Source organism: Phalacrocorax aristotelis, chromosome 3 (genome assembly GCF_949628215.1).
Source record: "Phalacrocorax aristotelis chromosome 3, bGulAri2.1, whole genome shotgun sequence".
NCBI lineage: Eukaryota > Metazoa > Chordata > Aves > Suliformes > Phalacrocoracidae > Phalacrocorax > Phalacrocorax aristotelis.
The window spans coordinates 87,519,632-87,544,687 of NC_134278.1; positions in this window are offsets into that span (position 1 = coordinate 87,519,632).

Here is a 25,056-nt window from a genome sequence, read left to right on the forward strand (position 1 = left end):
CATATTGAGGTGGAACTTCCTGTGTTCCAACTTGAGCCCATTGCCCCTTGTCCTGTCATTGGCCACTATCAAAACGAGCTTAGTCCCATCATCTTGACACCCACCCTTTAGATATTTATCAGTATTTATGAAATCTCCCCTCAGTCTTCTCTCCTCCAGGCTAAACATACCCAAGTCTCTCAGCCTTTCCTCATATGGGAGGTGCTCCAGTCCCCTGATCATCTTCATAGCCCTCCGCTGGACTCGCTCAAGGAGTTCCACATCCTTCTTAAACTGGGGGCCCCAAAACTGGGCAGAATACTCCAAATGTGGTCTCACCAGGGCAGAGCAGAGGAGGATAAGGAAGGCAGGTTTGGACAATTTCCAGATGGGATTTTGCCACATCCGGTTTTTGGCATTGGTCCTTTCATGCATTTCATGACTGAAAAAGGGCAGACTGCTTCCTAAAATAGTTAAAACTAACAGGCATGCCACCACCCAGCTGTTTGCAGACTCAGAGTTCAAGAGCAGCAGCTTGATTTGACAGGAGCTTCCAGTATGGGCTTGTTATCAGTTAGAGGAGGAAAAAATAGACACTGCATGGACATCAGGCAAGATGACATCTGACTTTGAAGCACCCTGGGTACCTTAAATATCACTCTGTTGCTGCTCTAGCTGGGTAGTCACATCCAGCTTTTGGGATAATTATCTAATTAAAATTTGTTCTTCCTTATCAGGAAGTGTCTTCCTAATTCTCTCTTTGTACCCCTCTCCCTGGACCATCACCAACCAAGAGTCACGATGTATCTTAAGCCTGCAAATGATATTGCTAATGTCAAGGTAGTTTTACCTGGGACGTCTGTTAGTGGAGAAGCAATTGCAGCTTCCTGGGATGGCTGTCTCTCCAGCAGAGGCAGAGAGGGAGCAAAGAGTGGGAAGTACAACTCCAGGGGCTGCAGGTCATTGTGCACATAGTTCCCTAAGCAGGAAAACCTTGGAGAAAGGGAGACCTTGGAGAGGCTTCATGTCCTGCTCTCCTCTGGTCTGGCATGCCCCTTTCCTCCACACCTAGTTACTATTAGACTTGTGGAGCAACCAGCTTCGGAGAGGCTTTCTTCACCTTGAGAACACCAGGATTGTCCTACGTAACTCCTCCTTTAGAAGAGGTCAGTGTATGTATCTCTGATGGGGCTTTTTTACGATAAGAATAATCTGAAATGCTGGTCTTTATCCCAGGATACTGTCAAGTGAAATACTTTTTACATGGATCCTTGAACTGAATGGTAGATAATGCTTCTGGGTCTGCTTAGCAGGTCGGACAGAAGCAGAGACAGCTTTCTGCACCCACATGTGCCACTGCCTCGATGCTTTTTGGCATTAGTGTTTTTTCAATGCCAAGACAGCCTTAAATCCTAAATAAATAAATAAATAAAATTTTACAATGCAAGTTGTTTTGGAGCCTCCAGATGGAGCTAGTAGAGAAGGAGTCACACTGGGAGGGTTTTTTTTTCCCCTCAACCTGTGAGTCTGGGGAATTTAAATACTTGACCAAGAGAAAACAGACAAATCTTCTTCCAATTCTGCAGTTGCAAGGCTGGGGGCCCAGGAAACTCTTGGACACGAGAGGGAAGGTATTGGCTAGCCCTTGTCCCCACCGGGGTGGACACCTGCCTCCATCCAGTGGAGGACATTTCTACACAAAAGGTAGCTTCTCCTTGGCAAGGAGAATAAACTCCAGGCACAGGTTGTGTTAGACATTTGGCGCTACCCCTGCCTGTGACTCTCTCTTCCATTCCCAAGCAGGAATAGCACTTGAGATCAAGTTATAAATTCAGGAAACAAGTTCTGCTGCTGGCTCTGCAGGAGACGTCCTGGCCAACATCAGCCAGATAACCTATCTTTGTGCCTCAGCTTCTTTTAGCTGATATTTGCAAAATGTGTTGAAAGCGCCATCTGGAGGATACTATTAAGGCCATGGTCAGAGTTTCCTTCCAAGCACTTTGGAGAAGACAGGGTGGCTGCACACCGGGAGACACTGGCATGAGAGGCAAGTGGAGCAGGAAAGCTCAGATACCTCTTAATCAACAAGTAAACCACAAAAAAAAGTAATCCTGACCTATTAACTTCTCCCCTCCTAGCCAGGGAAGTTAAATACAGGTGAGGATGGCTATGCTACTTTTGTGGGCTTTTAAGGTGAAAACGTAAAGATTAGCAATGCTCCTCATTGTGAAATACCTTATCAGAAGAAACCCAAATGCTGTTGATAACATTTCTTTAGTGTGGACCAGTGGTGCTGGTGTTGATCCCTGCAGAGCAGAGCACCCCGCTCCATGATAAACACCTGCCTTCCCTGAGACACAGCGAGAGCCTCCCTTGAAGCTCTGCCTTCCTGTGGGAGATGGAGAAGACAAGCTACGTGGAGACTGGCCAGAGGCCACTTTTGCGGATTTTGGGGTTGTTGACATCGCCAAATGTAAATACCTGGAGGATGGGGGCAGCTGGCCAGAGGGTTACCAGCCGGTTCCATTTCTCTCTGCAAAGCCACAAAAGATGAGGTTGGCTTTTTTGGCAAGTGCAGGGTGATTCATCTGCATGTTGCACAAATAGCGAAATAATTAATACAGGCTCCATGTAAACTATACTCCTATCTAGCTGCATTGCTGCAAAACTGGACGTGGGATAAATTAAGTTTCTCTTTAGTGCTCAGGCTGGTAACAGTAAAATCTGAGGAGGCATTTGGTCTGAGTTGCTACAAACCAACTCCCGTAACTGAATCCGACAGCACTTCCCTAGTACCATCCCAGCCTCCCCTGCGGGGCTGGACTGGTATAATGGGAATTAAATTAATTAAACCCCCCCGGCCAGCAGGAGGGGACAGTGGCCAAATGCTGCTGTTTAAAGGCATGGTGGAGCACCTGAAAGTTTTGGCGTTTCTAACTCAGCTACTTAAAGTTTCTCTAGGAAGGGTTCTGTCATGTATGCATCCTGTATTTCTTCTGATTTAACTCCCATATCTGATCATAGAATATCTCAGTTTGGAAGGGACCAATAGGGATCATTAAGTCCAACTCCCTGCTCCTCGCAGGACTAACTGTAACTAAACCATATGACTAAAACCAGAGACACTTTAGAGAGCTCTTCCTCCTGCACAGCCTCATGGCATTGGCTTTCATGTAAAACCTCTTCAAAGGTCCAGTAACACTGCCTCTGCCAAGTTTTTCTATCACTCAGAAAACATGGATCGCCTTGACTCAGGACTTGGAGTTAGCAGATGAGACTGTGGGCCATCTTCAAGGAACTGCATCTTTAAACAGGGATGAGTCTGATGCTGCTGTATCTGGGATAGGTATTCACCTTTGCATTTCCATGCAGGATACAGCTTTTATGGGACCTTGTGTGACACCACTGTTAACTGAAAAGGGTCACACATGCTCTTCTGGCCTTGCAATACCATCTTTTAAGTTGGCATAATAAAAATAGTTCAAGGGCTGAGAGCAAAAATGTAGTTGTGAATTAAGTATGCATTAGACCTGTGTGTGGTGTTGAGACTTGTCTGTACCAAATGATCCCAGTCACTGTCTTTACATCTCCCAAGTGATGGCTGTGAGAAAACTGCTGACAGGGAACTGCTGACTCCTGACCTAAGCCCAGAAATTGCCTGTGACAATGCTAGCCAGTCCCAGACAAAACCATGGCAGTGACTGTTCTAGTAATGCTTAGTAAAGATAACTCAATTACATAGACCAAGAGTGTTCCTTGGGCCAGGTTCTGCAGGTATAGATGGAGCCAAAGGCTCTGAGCACTTCAATCCTATGATCTGGTGCCTGTATCCACAGCACTGACCTGGGCTCTTCCTCATTAAGCTCCAGATGTCTTCTGCTTTCCTGCTGACAACCACTCTCCCAGAGGAAAACTGGAAAATCACTGGAGGTAGATCAACCCCACAACAGAGAGCACGCTCAGGGTCTAATCACTGTGGTTAACTAACCATGCAAACAGCTCTTCCTGACAACACTGTTCAGTATTTCACCAGGTGCCAGGGACACTGGGATATACGTGCAAGCTCTAGTTCTACCTGCCTCTGCAAAACTTGCAGAAGAGCAGATGGTGGTGATAGAGTTGACACTGTCACCCTTGCCATTGCTGAACATCTCCATCACCTGAACCACCACCCCCACGCCTGCATGCTCCTCTGGGGCCATGGTTCTGGCTCATCCGTATTCCTGGAGAAGAATCATTGCTTTTGGAGGAATGTAAAACTGGCTGGTGGGATGTAGGAGGTGATAGTCTCATCCTCCTTGGTCCAGTAGGGGCCTGTTCAAGGGGAGGGCAGAAAACTGTGCAGTACCAGCAGCCCCAAAGCCCCTAGACACCACAGAACCACAGAATCACAGAATGGATTGGGTTGGAAGGGACCTCTGGAGGTCATCCTGTCCAACCCCCTGCTTGAGCAGGCACACCCAGAGCAGGGGGCACAGCACCGTGTCTAGGCGGGGTTTAAATATCTCCAGGGAAGGGACTCCACAGCCTCCCTGGGCAGCCTGTGCCACTGCTCTGGCACCTGCACAGCGAAGGAGTTTTTTCACATATTGAGGTGGAATTTCCTGTGTTCCAACTTGTGCCTGTTGCCCCTTGTCCTGTCATTGGGCACTATTGAAAAGAATCTAGTTCCATTGTGCTGACACCCGCCCTTTAGATATTTTTCGGTATTGATGAAATCCCCCCTCAGTCTTCCCATATTGCCTTTGGCAACACTACCAGCTAAACCTGGGTCACCTGCAAGAAGCCTTTGGTGGGATCCTGACCCTGTTACCTGGACCTATGACCCAAGGATGAAGAAAGGAGGGAAAACAGAGATCCTACATGGTCACTTTCCTCATTTTACTACTTGGGGCTTTTGAGGGCAGGGGGAGGCAGTTTTTGTGATATAGATGCATCATTGATTTATACAGTGGCATACAAACATTGTGTGACTATATTTTTTCCATTAAAGGGTTTTGAGATGTCTGTGCAGAATCCATCTGAAATTTATGCACTCCCTACACCAAATCCATGTGAATACCTAAAAATAAAAATAATATTAGGATCTTATTCTGCTGGATTATCACAAGTTTCCTGAAGGGGAAAGAGCTTTGTAGCAAAATTTCTCAATTTTTGCATGAGCTTTCTATTACAAAAATACAACAAGACTTTGTCATCTTTGTCAGCAGCCAGTTGTTTGCTCAAATGCGTAATCATAGCATTTTGTTTCTATTTCTGTTTCTCCATCTCTGTCCAGCACAGCATATGTGGATACCTTCCCAGCACTACTGCAGTTGTGTGCTGTGCTGTGAAGAGGATGTTGTCCTTTTGTAGAGCAGAACCAATGTCTGCCTCTGTCATCTTTCCACATACAGCGAGAAGTTTACAAAATGCCATCCCTTCCTCCCTTTTTTATATCCCCTTCTTCCATGGTGGGGCAAAAGAAGGAAGCCTAGTTCATCATCTCCCAGGCACACATGTCCTTCACTGAAGCCAAATCAGCTGAACTGCTCCAGTTTATGCCTGGCAGCAGAATTTAGGCAAGCCTATTGCCAGGACTGCAGGGACACCGATGCTTAAAGGTCTCCGAGGTTTTGATAGCTGATCTATGAGTAAATGGCCCACATCATACATCTCCTGGAGACCAGCATCATACTGGGCAGAAAGATTGAGGGTTAAATGGAGGTATGAGGTCCAAAACATGGGATGGTGGGGCTGGATGGTACCTGAGGGTGTTTCACTGCTGCTTCTGCTCTTGCCCTGCCAATCTGCCTGCTCAGAGCAGGGGAAGGCAACTGAGGTCCTTGGCAAAGCCCTGCTGTGACTAGTCTCATCTGACAGAGCAAAGCATGCCCTAGTAAAACATAAAATAATAAAAAAAAATATATTAAAAATATAAAATAATTTTAAAAGTTGCTAACAAAACATTAAAAACCAAAATGCTCTTCCTAGCCTGCAGAATGTGTTAGTTAACAAGCCTGAGATGGGCCAGATGTCCAATTAGGGTGACGCCCAGTGGCTGCGCCTTGCCATTGTTGGGTTCTCACCCAATCCTAGGCTAGTGCCTAGGCCAGACTGGTGGACTAAGCTTTGCCAATTCAGATCTTATCCCTGCCTCTTTAATCTGTTTTCTGCTTGTGCTGGAGCTTCCCACTCCTGTTGTCCACTTGGCCAATTAAGGCAGGTTTGCACTAAAACGCAGACTGTGAACTGCAGTGGCTGACCTGTAAATGGAGCTGGCAGCTCTTGGAGGAGGTGTGGAGCAGACAGCGAAAGCCTCCAGAGCTGCCCAGGCTTACCTGTCAGTGCTCAGAGAGTTTTGGCTGTACAGCGATTGCTGAATAATTAATTACCTGCTCGTTTCTTCCTCCCAGTCATGCTCCTGGGGCTGCCTACCAGCACACTGACGAGGTTGTGTAAGCACATAAGCAGATGGGTACATATGTGTGTGTGTGTATCTGCGTATCGAATGATTTTTGGCAGCATCCAAGCAAAATCATCATTGTAAGTCCTGTTTGATGGAGCTAGTTTGTGGTAGTCTGAATGAACATTAGACCTTCTTCTGCTGAGAAGAAATCCTCTTTAGTTTCAGCCCCTGGGGAAAGCAGCACATCAAGATGGCTTTTTCAAGGCTTTCTTCTTCTCCCTTCCCAGCCTCCCATCCCTTTGCTCTCAATCAGATTCCCAAGGTCTCACTCTCAGAACTTAGTTTTCTTCAATAGCAGGGTGCTGCTTGTTTGTTTGTCTTTCAGTCATCCCACACACTGCTGCCTCTGTTTCTATACTGCTTACTACGTGTGGGTCTGGCACTCAGGTCTTCTGCATTACATGCCAGTGGAGTTATGTGAGTCAACAAGCATGAAGTTTTTCCCCCTAGATCCTTTCTGGCTAGATCACTTGGGTGGTGTCACTCCTTGCTCCCTGCTTTGGAGTTATCCTGGGGGCTTTGCCACTTGAAAGGGGTGTTGCTTTGGCTAATGTACCTGGATCTGGGCCCTTCCACATTTCTTCCACTTTATTAGGTGCCAAAGCAAGCCAGCAGCACTGGCAGGCACAAAAAGACTACCTGTGGGGAGGTGGGATCAGAAGAATAACCTGCAACCCTCATTTTGTTCCTCTCTCCCTCTTCAGTTTCCCTCCTTCCAGCTGGTGAGCAGTAGATCATAAGAAATCATGTCCTCTAGTAATCCCATGGAGGTTTCCTAGCTTGCTGGTAACTTGTGGCAACTTTTCAGGGCTGCAAGGGGCCCTAAAGGTCTGCAGGACATGGGAGGTGTAGGAGAAGTAGCTCGTGGTTTCCAGCTGCATGTCTGCACTGATGTGGTGCATGCATCTCTCCGTTCGAATGTGCATGGAAACAGTCATGCAAGCACCTTGATGATTTATTTAACTAATCTAGAAGTGCTCGAAGTTTATTTGAGTGGAAAGGACACTGTCAGGTTGAATGTGATAGATAAAGCCTTGAAATCTATGAGCTTTAGCTGCATCATGCTGTTGACCTCGAGGTCCCCACACTGCCTGTACCTGTACTGCAAAAGCATCGTGCTAATGGCGAAAGTTGAAAAGCCTGTTTGCTTAAAGGGTTTCTAGGCACAAAACAGAAGGAGAATGGGAAAGGTTGAGCAGCCAGTGCCTCCCACTCTGGTGTGTGTGGGGAGTGAGGAACCCCATGGTCCAGCCATGGTGAAACACCTGCCCTATCTGCAGTGGTGATACCCCAACGTGGGTGTGTTGCCACCTGGTCTTTGCACCGAACACAGTGCAGACCAGTCCTGCTGTCATGCCCGTGGTGAGAGAAAGTGAAAAAAACCAAGGGTAACATGGGAGGGTGGTGAGGGTCAAGGTGCAGACAAGCTTCTTGTCCTATTGCTTTCACTAGATATCTGTTGGATGTTGCCTTCATTGAGCAGAAAAGACACATGCTACTTTACAAGCATGGGAGGGAAGCTAGTCCTCATTGCACCCTGCTTTTGCCTTTTCTGAGCCTTTCTTTCCATGAGGCCACCTGGTCACCTTGGTGAGGAGATAATTTCTGGATGTTCTTGTACAAGCACTCAAATTATTTATGCATTACAAACATGTGTAAGAACCAAACTAAAGAACGACAAAAATAGTTGCTATTTTTCTATTTGGATGTCCGTGTGTCCAGGAAGTATCAGCCTGATACAGACTTAGAAGTCTGTAGGCAAAGCAAAATCCGCAGGGAGGGATAATGTCTTTTATTATACCCACTGATGCATTTGGGAAAATCAGACTCTGCTAGGCACACAGGTCTTTACATAAAGAAGAAATCCTTGTTTTTTTCCAAAGAAATCACTTGGTTTAATTACACAAAAAAAAAAAAGTAAATCTTTGAGGAAGAAACAACAAAAACAGAAGGAACTTGAGGCCATGCAGAGAGAGGGAAAGCAGTCTTCCCTGCAAAGGCTGGGTTTACACATATATCACCTGTCTGGGTCACCTCCCTGACTAGCACTGATGCTCTTGATGTGTAGAATATATCAACTGTGGATGTGTGGGAGGACTACTCTGGTCCCCACCATCAGAAGGTTAGTTTATGAGCATGACAGTTCCTTAATTCCTTGGATGATCACAGAATGCACTTCTGGATGATTCAGGCCAAGGTCTGTCAGAGAGCTGGGACCTGCCTTGGACCCGTCTGTCCTCTCTGAAGACAGTAGGAAGCCTCACACTGCACCTAACTTGATCATGCAATGTTATGCCTATGAGAAAAATGCCTGTGGAGGCTTTGCAATTGAAGAGGTCTTGTGCAGGTAGCAGAGACATCTCATAAAAACAATGCATGATTCCAGATGATTAGTCTTTCTCATGCTAAAGGGAGCAGTGAGAAGAGTTCGGACAGATGGGCTTTCTACTAGGGGGCCAGCATGACAAATGCACCAGAAATTAATAGTATGTCACCTCTCTCCATATAAACAGGTTTCTTTTCCTGTACATCATCCCAACCATTTCTTCCTACTCAGCGTGACAACAGTGAGTCTTTCACAGGTCTTCATCCTGATTGTATCATACCCCTGCCCACAGCCAGCCAGCAACAAACACTTACGCCATTGCTATCGGGTATTTTACAAAGACAGGACGTGACTGCAGAACATGGCTCCTGTTGCTGCTACCATCTTAGGAAAGCGTGAGTCTGCTGTTAGGAGCAAGACCTTTCTGTGTTAGAGGCCAGCCTTTATCACAAACACATGGCAGGTACAGCTCCAAGAGAGGAAAAATATCTATAGACATGCACACACATCAGCGGTGCCAGATGGGCTAGTGCCTCCTGTAAATCTCTGAAGAAAGGGAATGCATTTTGCAGCAAGAACACCGAGGGTTGTTCTTCCAGAGGGACAAAATGAGTACCGGGATAGATTCAAGCTGGGCAGGAGCCTTAAACAGATGCAGCAAGGGGAAAAGAAAGCAAAAATAACATCTTCCCCTCAGTGCATAATAGACAGGTATTGGAATAATTAAGTTCATTCTCAAGTTTCCATCAGTGAAGAGCCCATGTCCTGGTCTGGTTTTGATTCTCTCTGGCCTAATTGATTCTCTCTGGCCCATTTCTTAAAGCTGTGTGTTATAAAGCCTCAGAAATTTGAAAATAATTATTACTATCCTTATTACCCAGCTGTATTATCCAGCACTGGGCCCATTTGCCAAGTAGCTGTAGAATCAGCCATGTTAGAAGGGACCTCAGGAGTCCCTTGCCTAACCCCTGCTCAGAGCAAGGCTGACAGCAAGATCAGACCAGGTTGCTCAGGGCTTTATCCTGTCAGGTCTTGAAACCAAGGATGGACACTGGACAGTTTTTCTGGGCAACATGCTCTGGTACTTCCTTAACCTCATTGTGATATATTTTCCTGTAATACCTAGTGAGAAAATTCCATCTTTCAATTCATGTCTGTAATCTCTCATCTGCTGTGCACCAGTGTGAAGAGCCTGGGTCTGTCTTCTTAGCAACCTCCTTGTAGGTGTTGGAAGGCCACATTCTGGTTCCCCTGAAGCCTCCTCTTTTCCAAGCTGAACAAACTTCAGTCACTCAGCCTCTCCTCATATACCATCTTTGTGGTTTTCTCTGAGCTCTCTCCAGTTTATTGACATCCCTGTCGTACTGGGGCCCCCAAAACTAGAGGCAGTATCTAGATGTGGGCTAATGAGTGCCTAGTACAGGAAACCCATCACTTCCTCAATCTCCTGGCTGTTGTTTTGATCTAAAAGTGATGAATATTCAGGGAGAGTAAATCTCTCATGTAACTTTTTGGGTTTTGTCTGAAATGAGCACTAGCTGCTAAAAAAATCATTAAGAGACGAGTGAGTATTTAGTAGAAATTACAGATTAGACTTGTCCCCTTTAGTTCCACCTCCAAATTTGACATCATGTTTCACCTCCCAGATGGCACACTGGCAGTTAAAATATTTTGCACAGATGGTAGTGCAATGAAGGGGTGCCATTTCCCTGAAGCCAACCACCAGCACCCAAACCAAAGGTACCACTTGAACCACGAGGTGTCCCCACAGGGCAGCTGCACGGGCTTGGCAAGGACTCAGAGGGAAGCCACTGAAGCCACAAACTTGTAGTGCTGGACATGAAGATCTGCCTTTTGTTATTTCATACTTCTTTTATTTTTTTTTTAAATGGTGAATGTTTATTTTTTGGCTTATGGTAGAAACAGTGCTTCCCTTTCATTTGGAGAGAAAAAGACCCAAACTTTCCCCGTCTCCCTTGGATTCCTTACTGGAGTAGGTGCAAGGTAGGTGCAGGAGAAAACAGAAGTGCCATTTACCTTGCCCTCCCCTATTCCCACTACCCTGTTGTCTCAGGGTGCCTGCCAGGTGGAGGCAGAGGAGTGATCTAAAGAAGTGATGCTTCTTGGCCAAAAAGTAACTTCACAAAAAGTGATCATTTTGGTGCACAAAGTTTCCGTCCTAGTTCCTGGTCTTTTGAGCCACAGTGACTTAAGTCTACTTAACTCTCCATGGAGATGCAAATGGGTCTTGAGGGTATCAGTTGCTGCTGCTTATTTCTACAAGGTGAGATTAGGAGCAGTTCCCTTTATGTCCCAAAATATGCAGGAGTCTGCATTTTCCTGAGCAGCTCAAATCCTCTCAGGCAAAGAGGTCAGCAGAAGCAATAGGTCTTTGTGAAGCTCTGAGCTACTTGATAGACACAACTGAAACCACGACTGTGATGTGAAACTAACCTTTCCTTTCTTTTCCTTTTTCACCTGAGCATAGAAACAAAATCCTTCATTTTGGTTCACAGAGAAACCTTTGATGATTGAAGAGAATCCCAGAGATTTAATTTCTTTTTGGTGAGTGGGGGGAAAAAAGGTGGTTCAGAGTTTCTGCATTTACATTTCTACACTTCTATACTTTGCTATCAGGCTTTCCATCCTTACTGCTATTAATTGAATGTGGCTGTTATTCTAAAATATAATGCAGGGTTTGGCTGATTTTGGTGCTCTTCATCACTGACTGTTTTCCCTTCCAGACTAAAGAAGTCAACAGAAAGAAAGACCTGACTGAAAAATATCTGCTGAAGGGTCTCTCCAAACCTGCAAGCTAGCTGCTTTGACACATAGCTCACAGTAACCTGCACTGAAAGTCCTTGGTCTTCCAACCAGGTCTTTTAACCTGTATAAAAACCTTGGTCATGTGATGAGTGGGGAGTAACCTCTTGTCTTGGCTTTTGGCATGGAAATTGCTGGTTATGTGTTCAGTGAATGCAGGGAGCTGGACAGTGTACGCAGAGTAACTGCCTTCCCGTATTGGCCATAGGGAGGACAGAGGTACTCCACAGTTGAAGGGTCACTGCAGCTCCTCTTCCAGATCCCAGGCTGCCTTGTTACAAGCCACCAATGATACATCCAAAACCCTGGGAGCTGACATTTGTCCCTTTTATGGCACCCAAACCATATGCTTCATTGACACATTCATCAACACAGATAATCTTGGAAAAACTGCTTGAATTCTGTGGGGGAAAAAAAAAGTCAGAAATATTGCTTACAAAGTTACCTTACCATGTATCTTCATCAAAAATACCAATCATAAAATCCCCAAATACTTAATCAGTGAGAGAAGGGCTGTCACATTCTGGAGCCTTATTGCAAATGCCATAGCCTTTCTTCATGTCATGAGCCATCTGGTTCCTGCTATGTCCACAAAGGAGGTGAAGAGGCCCACACCTACCCTGGGTAAAATTTCTTTTGGCAATGGGAGTGATACCTGAGCAAATAAATGGGCCCCTGACTCACAGTGCTTCCACGTGGTGCTCCTCCACCCGTGACGTGATGTGACGTGGGCAGCACTGCTGGGCTGCAGGGGCAGGAGGGAAAGGTCAGGGAAGTGGCTGCAAAAGAGCCATCCATTTACGTATATCCTCAGGCACATGGTTAAACAAACAGAAGAGCAGTAAAAGAAGTAACAAATGATTGCTCAGAGTTTACGTTGGCTTTTTTTTTTTTTTTTAAATTCCTCTAGAAATTTAAACATTGCGGTATCATGGCCCAAAGGGGCTCCTGGCTCCTGGATATTTTTTTAAGAAGATTGAACTGAAAAAGGTCAAGAAATGCAGTTTGAGTGACCTCAAACTGAAAATCAAAGCCACCGGGATGCAACCTGATCAAAGCTGTCTTGTGGTTTCCCAACCGCCTTTGCTATTGATTTTGACTGGATTTTGGTTATGGACTTTGATAAAAGCAGGGCCAGGCACTTTAAAAGCAGTGCTGCTTCTCACCCTTATTTTCACTCCATTATATGCTATTGATAGCACCTGGTATTTTTCATCATGACAAGTTTTCATCTTCCCTTGGTTAGTTCACAAGCTCCATCTTAAGATCTCTTTTGCCTGTCCAGTAGATAGGCATTGTACTGTCAGACAACTTACCTGTAATGAGACCCCTCATTTTCAGTTTTACCATCCTTCCATTTCTTTTTGCATCATGTGCCATCATCTGCTGTTTACTCCAGATAAAAGGTCTGTTCTTTCTTTTTCCATTTTAGAATGTGTTGAGAACAAACTTTTTTGTGTGTGCTTAATAAGAAAAAGAGCTTTCCTGTTTTTTTCTCTCAACAGAAGTGTTTTTGACACTAGCACAGGTTAACTTATGTTTTGAAAGTGAAGTGAAGGAAGCTAGTCAGGAATGGTGGTTAACGGTATGAATTTCAAGACACAGGAGAAAACAAGGAGATGAGTCAAAGGAACCAGTAGCCTGAAGCTCACAAAATCAGTGGCTGAACCCCATAGAGAGGGGACACAAAAAGGAAACATGTGGCTGATGGAAAGACAACCTGGACAGAAGGAAGAGGATGTCATCTCAACCTAGGAGGAACGGATTAAGTGGAAATGTGAGGAGCAGGAAGAGAGCCAGGCTGGTTAGGAGTTAGGTTAGGACTACCCCAGGAGGGACAGTTGCAAAAGCTGCCAAGTCTGGGAGAAGGGAAATACAGGCAGAAATAAAGAGAATTTAGGGCAATGGAGAAGGAAGGATGGATTAACTTTGTGGAAAGGAGAAAGCAAGTGAGGAGACAGGACAGAAGGTGCCCGTGGGAGGTGGAACCAGGATGGAGAAGAGGATGGCATGTGGAGATGTCAGATGGTATCCATTTTATGACCCAACCTGCGGCTCAGGCAGGTGTGAGACAAGCAGCAGCGCCATCCCACCTGGCACTTCTTTGGAAGTAGCTGGTGGGCCACCAACCTCCAGCAAAGGCTGCAAGACCATGTGTCAGGAGAGGTGTCTGTGCCACAAGGTGCCTCTGCTGTGTTTGCTTTGGTGTTGGCAAGGCAAATGAGATTAACTGGGAAAAAACAGAGTACAGATGGCAGCCCACATGGCTGAGGGTGGGGGGACTGTGGGGGTGTGGGGTGTGCGGTTAGCTGTCTTGCGCCACTGGAGTCACAGTGTGGGGGCAGATACAGAGGGAAAAATGTTGCTCAGGCAACTCTGTCACTGCCCTGAAGAAGTCTGGGCAAATGCCAGCAATTGAGGTTGCAGGAAAATCTTAGAAGGAAATCATGTGGGTCAAAAATCAAGAATGAGGCAGCGACAGTCAGCAAGCTTGTGCTTGGAAATGACCCTTTGTGCAGAGCTGGGGCAGGGCTTATGAAATAGTCCAAAGATCCCATGAAAAACGATGTTCCTCTCATGACCACTGAGCCAAGTCTTCTGGTTCAGCATGCGAAGTCTCTAAGGCCCCTCTGTACTGGAGCAGGCTTTTGTCCCTGTCCCAACCACAACCACGCCACAGCAGGATCACTCTCTCAACCTAGCAGGAGTCCAGCACAGCTCAAGGTGAGGGCCTAGAGGGGCAGTAATTTCTTCCATTTCTGGGCATAATTTTAACAGTCACCCAGGTGTATTCCAATTTCAGCTGGATGTGCAGTGGCACTGAAGGCAAATGGCAGGCAGCCAGCTCCTTCTCTGAGGAAAGGATGCATGGTGTGTCCGCAGCAACCCCTGAAACTGTGGCTTTCTTGGAAATTCAGTCTAACTGCCACCTGCAGCAAAAAGACAATGCAAGGAAAGGCAAGAATCCAAGCTGGAGAAAACAGCATCGAGCCCATGGGAGCAGCATCCATGCTGCTCACACATTATTTTCTACCAGTGCTTTTCTAAGAGAGCTCATGCCCTTGAACACCAGAGTAACTTGGAGCAATCAGGACATGCTTTAGCTTTTCTTCTGACTCATATCCTGCTGTGCAATTGGGTATGTGAAAGCAAAAGATTGCAATATTTTTCAAGGCACTGTCATTTAAACAGTTTCATCCGGGCCCATGAGCTGACCTGCCAGAAGTCTGGAAAGCAGGTGGCTCCCAGGGTACCACGTTTCCTGAAAACTCGTGCTCGTTATTTCAAATGGAGGCAGCACTTTGGTACTTAGAATTAAAGGATTTTCTTCCATTTATGCCGCTCTGATGGAATCAATATTATAAAGCTTAATTTTTGGCCAAACTACTGTTTACTTTCCAGACCCCCTGGGGTGAACACATTCATGTTAGCTGTTGTACACGAGCATGTTTTTTCAGAGATTTATTACATTTATGTGTGTGTGTGGGGAAAGAAAGTCATTAATCCACACCGTACCCACCTCTGCCTAGCTGTGCCACAGAAGATATGATGGATCTGGGAGGTGAGTTTGCACAGTCCTATTCTGTTTGTTCTCTCTCAATATCTATGGTTAGCTGTATAGCTACTTATGTGGCTGTATAATCGCCACTAAATTTGAGGTCTTGAAGCAGTCAGCAATTTTCAACAGAGCAGAGAAATATAGAGAAGATAGAAAGGCCTTATCTATGATTGCATCCAATATCTGTCAGTGCTGAGTATTGTCAGAAGAGCCCTCCCTTTTTAAGTGTTTTTTTTCTCCTCTGTTTTTTATTACTTGATCCCAAATTTGCTTCACTTGAGAAGTGACTGTCAATTTCTCTCCCTGTATCACAGGAGATTCAAGATTTCTTTGCTACACGTAAAAGTATGAGTGATGCTTTAGTGAAGCACATTATAAATACTGTAAGTAAAATCATGCCACCAGTGGAGATACGAATAGTTTGGGTCTATCTGCCTGGAGAGTTTCATTCAAACGCACATAACAACTTTTCCCAAGCAGTCATAGACCAGGCAGAAAAGAAGAACTGTAATTAAAACAAGCATACAAATCAGTCTCAAAGAGTTGAATCAGAGCTGGGAGAATAGATTAGGTACTGTTATGTTATTTATGTAGCTATTCACCCTACCCAATATGGGAATATGGCATCAGCTTAAACGATGGTTTTATTCACTACCGTGCTGAGCATAGTAACTGAGCTCCCATGCCATTCAGCTTGCCATAACCACTGCATTCCTGGGAGAAAGAGCTTGCATTGGACCTAGAACAAAGTGGGTGCACTGCAATAAATGTTAATATTTAATCTCCTGGAGTTTGTCAGCCCTCCAGCACACACAACAGCAGAAACCGGACCCAGGGAGCACGTCCTCCATTCACAGTGTGCACATATTAACCCACTGATACCAAGGACAAAACCTTAAACTTATCAAAGTCCCTTTGATAAGATGAACTGAATCTACCTAGGAGCTGGTGCCATTAAAAAAGAGAACTTAAAAAAAGCAGTTTTCTTTGCTTTTTCTGCAATAGCCCACTTGATACCAAGCTGGACTCAAAGACAAACCAGGGAATTTCCTGGCTGCAAAGAGCAGAAAACCTACCCATCCTAACCCCCTAATGTATTTCTAAAGCAATATTTAAGCTGCTTTGTATTTATTTCATCTGGCCTTTCACTCTGCAGGGCTGCCAGGTGCTTGACAGACACGGTCATCCATGGCCATCTGGGAAAGGTGGATCAGGAGGAACTGAGCCAGCCTTGGTTTCCAGAGCTGGCATTCACCCAGCCCTCGTCAGCTCTCACCTTCAGAGAAGAGCCACTGAGTCACGGGTCTCATCTGCTGGCACCCCGGCCAAAAATACCAGGCCTGACTTTTGAGGATTTAGAGAAGGAGGGGACAACAGGTGGAAGATGTATTGTTAGAAAAGAGAGGGGTTTTTTTAATAGCTTGTTCCTTTTCCAAGGAAGCTATTGAACCAGCTGGGGTACATTACAGATAAAAAAGAGGAGATTTAAGATGCTTGGATAGCTGCAAGCTAATGAGGTCTGGGTCATGGCAGCTATCACATCCCTATCGGGGCTGCCAAAGTCAGAGTAAGATTCAGTGAAAAGGCATGATGGGTGAAAGTGGCAATGAAGCTTGTGTTTTAGCTTACTGTCCAGGGACAAGCCACTCCACGGAGTGGGACAAGAGCAGTCACAGGATGGGATGTTGCTTTTAGGGGGTTTAGGCTTGTTTTGACAGTTCTTGCTGAGTCAATAGCTACTGGAGTTTCTTATGGGGCTTTTTCAAGAAGATTGTGAAAATCACAAAACCATTTTATCATCCCACTCTCACCTGCAAAGCTCCTATCTTTTCTCCTTTGCCTCTACCAGCATGTAATAATCTTTCAAGGTCTTGGTATCTAACCTGACTCACAGTCACAGCTGCTCCCCCTTATCCCTTTGCTCCATTTGAGAGAGTAATGTCAGAAAATGGTTTCTCTTCCAGTGTTACCTCTGGAAACCCACCCTGGCATGGCAGCTTTCTGTGCCTGTCTTGCCCAGGAGCCAGCGATCAGCAGGTGTTGTGTTAGAGCTTCTTACATGGGCTCAGCCTCACCGGCTCAGTCCTATTTTTAGCCAGGGCTGAGTTCACTGCCAGGGTTGCAGGGCTGTGCAAAGTGATGGACATACTATGGGGCATCAACCCCTCAAGGGCACAAATCTTTGTGATCCCCCAAAAGACAGTAAACTCCATAAGCACAAGCAAATTCAGTCTTAGGACCTTGAATTACTGCTCTTGGCTCTCCCATAAAACCTTCATGCTTTGCCTTAGGTGGTGCCAGGGGATCTTTGGGTTTGGTCCCTGGTGGGTGGAAGGGCTTGTCCAACCCACCTCAGGCTCCTCCATGCAGCCCGGGTGTCCTCACACCTGCACAACAGAGAGGTGGTTGGAGGCAACCACTAGCCCAACTAGGATGGGTGCAAGCAAGGGCAGGTTCAGAGCTGTCAGCATCCAGTGGGATGTTATGTGCACATCCATCCGGGGCATATCTTATTTTGGGTGACGTGGCAAGGCTTGCTGCCGCATCTCCTGGGAGCCAAGTAAAAGTCATGCCAACAAACAAGAATCTATTTTAATCGCAGCCCTGACAACTGTCCCTCCTCTATGAGGGTTTAAAATGTCATCTTAAAGACAAGGGGCTTGGTACATGCTGTACAGTTTAATGAAAAAAGTCACATGGAACCTTGTGGATAGAGGTTTGCTGAGTTATACTAGGAAACTCAAACACAAGTCACTCTCCAGCTGGGTTTTGCATCACTACATTGACCATATTAAATTTGTTTTTCATGTGATGGTAGCAGAAGGCCAAATTCTGTCTTTGCATATCCAAACATATGTGCTGTCCTTGAATTGGAACCGAGGACACCACGGATGGGCTCATTTACCTCTGCGGGAATTGCTGTTCCTCAATAGCAGAAAACATTAATACAAGCTGAATGTGCCCCTCTGTGGAGCAGAGTTTGGTTAATGTCCCTTTCAGTTTTCTGTGGATGCTTCTAAATCTGGAAGTGCTTAGCCCCCTAATTTCCCATGAAAATAGCAAATCTCTCAGTGCGTCTCATTGTAGTCTGGATTTATGAGCCAGTCTTGGAAAAAATATTGTATTTAACAGGAAAAATTCCTGGTAGAATTATTGGTAGGAAATGTTCAATTCAGAGAGCACATGAGCAGTTTTATAACTACAGCATTTTAAAACTCAAATTCCCCTTGGTGTTCACAGGTTTCTTCCTTGTGCTGTGCCACATAACGCTTAGATGGCAAATGCTTATGGGTAGAATTAATTATAAAGGATTCACTTCTACAGCAGGACACAGGTTCATTCCAAGTAGTTGCTCATATGAGTAAAGCTGTTTGCTTATAGCCTTGTTCTGAGGATTAGGAAATGAAATCTCTCTAACTGAGTAGCACTTGCTATCTAATTTTCATTACTCAAGTAAGACTTCACAAAAAGTTGACTACAACTGCTGAATATCAAAATAACAATATATGGTAAAAATTAATGATATATATCTAGCATCCCAATAAAGCATTTGGAGAATAGACAACTGGATAAAAAAATGAGGACAGGGACCACATGTAAGAATAGCATTTCTTAAGGACTGAGGACAATTGACTCTCTGTCTCCCGTACTAGGAAAATGTACTGGTGTTTTAATGCCGTGTTTATTATTTAGCCACAGGCTGCCTCACAGCCACTGAAAATATTGCACTGAAGTCCTAGCATGCTGCTGAGTCCAACAAGGGCATAATTTTAAGGGGAAAAAAACACAGAATTGTCGTCTTCTCCCCATCTGAAAGGGGTACAAGACCAACATCACTGGAGCCAGCGGGACCAGGATGAGGAACAGCTCAATAACCCTCCCCTGTCTCTCTCTGCAGCGGTGAGTGTTGAAAAGTGCACTCAGCATGTGGTGTCATCAATGCAGGGATTGTAATGCGACTTTCCCTCCCTTTCTGAGGTCTGACTGCAGCGACCTTCCCGGCAAAGAGCTGCCTTTTTAATAGCCCCTGATATTTTTGGTGCCTTTAACCATTTTGTTGTGTGACCAGCTTGGCCTCAAAATGCCATGGTGGACATGGCCAGGGTCTGCTCCAGGAGAGCAAAATAGGAGCACTGGATCAACCTGGAAGACGTGGAAAGCTGTGTGCAAGGAATTACAAACCTTATTGCATGCTTGAAAAAAAGACAGAGACGTTCAACTAGCCAGAGCTCCTGCCAAAACACTTACGGTAAAGATTTAATGGGAGCAATGCACTGCCAAATTCCTCCTTAGCCAGCATCCCTCCTCCCAGCCCAGTTTTTCTAACAACAGGGCATTAACTTCCCTTCCCACCAAGCATTACTGCCTTGTCCGGCATTTAGCTCTTAAGCATCCCATGCCCCCACAAATGCTGCAGCCCTGTGTGTGCGCCCTGAGCTAATTTATATTTGCTGTTTATGCTGGAACATTAATTTGCCTAGCAACCATAGAGGTTTTTTCCATGCTGTTTTACTATTATTTATGTGCATTCACAGTGGCAGCTCTGCTATATACAGATTTTATTAGGGCAGTGTTTTGCTTGGTTCTCCTCCACGCTGGCTCCTCCACAATGGCTCAGCCGGGTGCTGGTGCACTTCCAGGAGCAGACGCAAACATACAAAACCAAGCCACCTGTAAGCTCAGCAGCTCATTTGCAACAAGAAGCTATTTGGCCCTAAAATATCAGGAAGGCAGGGGGAGTTTGCTGGGCTGCAGATATCTGCTCTAGGCTGTGGCCCAGGTAAAAGGGTTTCTTGGAAGCATTATGCTGCAGTGCCTGGCTGATGGCATCCTACTGGCTCCTGTGCATATGGGATGTGTGACCCAATTCCCCTTGAAGCCCTACCAATGAGCCAGAGAGAAAAATGCCTCTTTTCTCACTTTGCTTCTGCTCCACCTTGGCACTTGCAGATGAGCATTTTTAAAGCCTGTCCATCTCTCTATGGCAATCCTGTTCAGGTCTGCCTTTCTCTTTAGGTACCTCTACCAAAGACTTTTTCTGCATGCAAGATGCCCACTCTGTTTGGACACCTCTCTTCCCACTGCAAAGCTAGAAGAGGTGCTGGGCAATGGTTTGGGACAGGGCTGATTGCCTTGGCCAAAACTGTTGGGGCTGTGCTAATGATTTACCCACAGAGGGGCTAAAGATCCTGTGCTTTGGAATATCATCAGCCACCTATGCAGTGCACTCACTGGTGTACAATGAGACTGTGAGTCCAGGGTAGAGGTTTTGGACCTTTCCCTCCTGGGATTTTGGGTCCAGACTGGTCTGATGGAGCTCCTGCAAACACATTTTCTTGGTGAGGGAGCTGGCAGCCCACGCCTCCTTCCCTTGGGAAACGTGAAGCGGCTGGAATACTTCTGTCACTTTTTCTTAAGGCTTTTGTTAGACACAGCTTTACAATTGTCCTGCCCAAGCTGGGAGCATGCATTTTAGAAGTTTTTTTAGCACTGGGGACCAACTGGCAAATAACAGATTGTATCCACACTCTTAAACTCTCTTACCCCCCATCCGTGTCCAAGCTGCCTCTGAGGAAGGTCACCAGCTAAGCCATGGATTTAGGATGCTCTGAAGGGTTGGGAGGAGGTCATGGGTGGTGTATGTCCTGTACTGCTGGTGTAATTACAGCAGAACTGCAGGACTTACAACAGGGACAAATATAGCCCTGATATTTTACATTCTGCTTCCACATTTTCTGCTTGCTAACTCACATGTTGGCACGTTGCAGAGGCTGGTGTAGCTTCTGTCCTCTGTGTGGTGCAATCCAGCCAGCATGGGGACAACAAAGGACGCTTCTCTGTTCTTCCTCAAAACATTGCACTTCCCAGAGGACTGTAGCTGTGTCAAACACAGAGACAAGAACTCACAAACTGGTGCAACAGGCCTGGCTTGAAAGCCATGCACAATGCTGCTCATAAAGCAGAGGAGCAGATCTCCTGAGCTGACGTCCATCTCACTAGTGACAGCCTTCATAGCAAAGCCACAGTATGTGTGGAAGTGCCCCACAAGATTTCATGGTCCAGAATGCTCCTCCTGCATCTGGGACAAGGTTCAGGATTTGGGTCCTTCTAGCTCATCCAGAGGAAACAGAGAGGGAAGAGGTGTTGCCGCTGAAAAGGATGGAGCTACCTGGGGGAAACAGAGAAGGAAAGCAGGGGAAAAAACGTCATGGCAGAAGACAGTGGTTGGGGAAAAAGCAGGTTAAGAGTAGGAAATCTCTGCAGAAAGAAGTCCTGCAATGAAAAGTGGGGGAGGACTGAGAAAAAGTGGGAAATTACATGCCACCAAAATGATTGCAGGAAAGTTGGTCGATGTGCTAGTCCTTTGCTCTGCTCTGCCCTTCTGTACCCTGGTGCATCATCTCTTCTGGATCAAATATTCAGACAGGTGAGGGCATCAGGAAGGTTTCAGGACATGAAGAAATTGTTACATCTTTTTATTTGTTTCAATATGGGATTGCAGAGCCATGCAGACATGTTTTTTTTTTCTTTAAACCAGAAAATGCTTGTATACATACATACATATATCTATTTGTACACAAGCATCTCTCCTCCATGCAGAAACATTTTCTTTCTCAGTTCTTCATCCTGCTTAACCCATAATTTATCCTAAAAGAGCCAGAGCAGCAATCCAAGCTCTAGTTTTGTTGACACAGGGATCCATGCTTATTCCACCTTAACCCCTCCACTTACCCACTAGGTGTGGGGCTGCCACTGTGCTATCCCACATTGTTCCCCACCAAAACCTCCCACTGCAGGAGAAAGGTCCTTCCTAAAATCTCTAATCTGCCAATGAGCAAGGGTGACCGCAGATGTTTTTTGCACTCCCCCTGCCTGAAGTGCTGGTGCTGGGGAAGGACAGGACACCTGGGCTGAAGGAGATGGAGTTCCAGTCTCCACCAGCCAGGGTCGAGCTGTTCTCCCCAGTACCACCAGCTGAGCATGCTGGTTTGGCTAGATTTTCATGGGTTTTTTACATTCTTTTACATATCACAGGTTACCTTTGAGCAGCAGAAATTCCTCTGCATGAGAGGGCTGATCTGTCCTGGGAAGAGAGTGGGAGGGAACCTGTAGTATTTTGGATTCTTCCCATAAACACCCATGTGCACCCCGATGCTGGTAGCCAGGACCTTGCTGCGCCTACGGTGAATAGAGGTGCTGCTCCTGTGAGTTCAAACACACAAGCTACCTCCCTCTCTCTCTGCCTTGCAGGCTTGGGGAGCTGCTGGGGTTGGATGGAGCACGCTTGCCGGCAGAACATTTTTTCTGAATGTCTGGATGGAGCACGTTTGCCAGCAAAATGCTTTTCCTGAATTATTTTACTTGCAGTGAAACCTAACACTTGGCTGCACCTATTTGCTGACTCAAAGCTGTGACAGATGATGCTGTAACCCAAATGTCACCGCAGCAGTAACCTTACACCAGCTGACTGGGGTTGTGGGTCTCATGACCGATATCCTATTTTTGGAGCTGTACTTAGCCCAGAGATAAAGCTGGTCTTTACAACTTCCTTTTCCTGCCAAGATTATGGCCATGTGTGCACTGTCCTCTCCCCTGGGACGTGCCGCCAGCAGCTTCTGGGAAGGACCCTACGGGTGGGGACGGAGCAGCTCTCTGACTGCTGGGGCTGGCAGGGTCCTCTCTGTTTTGGGGAGGATGGGTCCCTGTTTGGGGTGTGCACTGGCCACCTTGTTCCCCTGTTCCCTTCTCACCTACAGGCCACGATACCATTGTACATCCCTGGTGCTTTCGGTTCAAAAGTTGTTTTGTGGCCAGTGGGCTCATATCTATTGCTTTGAGTTATTTTAAAACACCATGGGAAGCTCTTTTCCTTTCTGTGATTGCTAATATGGGAAAGTTGAGCTCTTCTTTTCAGCTATGTATTGAGTTTTAAATATGCCTGAAGTTTAGGGAGAGTCTATCTGCAGAAGCGCTGGCAGAATAGACCAAGAGGGGAATTTTACTGACTTGTTAAGGTCTTAAGAAACCCCTAGAGGCATCCACAAATGGACTCAGCAAGGTTTTGTTCTGCTTTTATTGGATCGATATCAGTCAGCAATTCAGGTAGCTGCCTTGAATATATTTTTTAAATTTTTATTTGTTGTGAAAGACCTGTCTTTCTGTGACCAGAAAGATGCTTTCATCTCACCTGAGAGAAGATGGGGCCTTTACGCATCCTATCAGACTCGTGGTCTGTGGTGGTCTGTGATGCGTGCTTGTCCCTCCAAACACAGATGGACTCATCCCGTTTGCTCTAAGAGGACTTTACATCATTCCAGGGTATATTAAGGCCAGTTCATTGTAAAGTGGCTTTTGTATTAAGGGTATCAGGCCCAGAGATTTTGTAACTCCACTTACTGCAATCCTCATAATCTGTTAGAAGTCTCTAATTAGCTGCTGTAATGACTCAGCCCTATAGACAAAGCTTGAAGGTGAAGGGTGACGTACTAGAGTTGCGCTCTCATCTGGGAAAGGCTGAGGTGTACTGTGCCTTTTTTTGTTTGTTTTTTACAGGAGTGCCAAGCAGCTAAGAAATTTACCCTCTTCCCAGGTTTGATTAACAGCATTAAAAAGCCATTTGATATGTTCAAAAGCCTTATCTGCCTCTCTTCTGACCAGATCAGCAGGGTCTCTAAATCAGCTTTAGAAGATCCAGTGGCCGAGTGGTTGGGCTTTCTGAAGGCCACCTGTTATGTCACCCTTTTGGGCACACCAGGTAGATCTCAGTTTGCTGAGGATCGTGGTTTTCCCTGGGGAACTGTGGTGCTTGGTGTCCAGATACAGCCTGCCCGGCTGAATCCAGCTCCAGGCTGGTCTGTAGAGAACTGGCTTGGGAAGGAAAATATACCCATCCTGAGCAAATTTAATTACAGCCTGACAAGAGAAAGGGGGAAGTTCTTGACATGGGGATTATGAAATTTGAAGGGGAGCCTGCTTTGCCAGCACTCATTGAGTGAATAGCTGCTGGAGGTTTTTGAGTCCCCATAAATGGCTATAATTTGCTTTTCAACAGCTTCTACTAATGGTTTTGCAGAAGTATCTCATCAAAGTTTACTGGAGCTTCCAGTCTTCTGGCCTCTAAAAAAGGCAGAAGTTACTCCATGTCATCAGCTGAACTCATGAGCTGGTCTCACCAAACATCTGCCTCCAGGAAAAAAAGTCCTGTGCATATTTCCTGAAAGCTGCTGTGTTCCCAGCTTGTGGCTTTGTGTCCTCACCTCCCAGCCATTCGGCTGAAATCTGGTGGCCCACAGGGTTGCAACCAACAGATAGTGATGGGGATGTTGGGAGAGGCTCAGGAGAAAGGCAAGAAGCTGATAAAGTACCATACAATCCTAGAGGTGTTGGCTGCTTGGGTATTTAGCATTTTAACACCTGTTGCAAGGTGCTCCTGCTGGGTCCTGTGGTAAAAGAGGATCAGCAGCAGCAAAGATGTGCTGTGCTCAGCCCTGCAGCACAGACATTGCAGCTTTGGTCCTGCCACACCATGTAAAGCATCCATGGGTGACTGTGCAGGGCTGCAGGGACCCGCAGGGGCTGCATGGTCTCACTTCCCATAAATAACCTGCTCGCTATAATAACAGCAGTCTTCTTGGGAGACCCCTAAAAAAGGTACCCTGGCTAAATAGGGGCACAGGGTGGTGCTCCAGCAGCCTTGGAGGCTTCTTTAACCAGCTTTTGATTTGCCACGTTGGCTTTTGGGACCCCTCTCCCTCAGGGACAAGCTCTCTGAAGGATCTGGCATGTGGATCCTTACAGGCTGGGGGATCCTTGCAGCACCATGCTGCGTTCCCATGTGGTCAGAGCTGGCAAAGGATGAGCCACCTGTGAGCAGGGAGCAGCCTGTGAGCAGGCAGTGAAGAGGGAGGGTGGTGGCTCTGC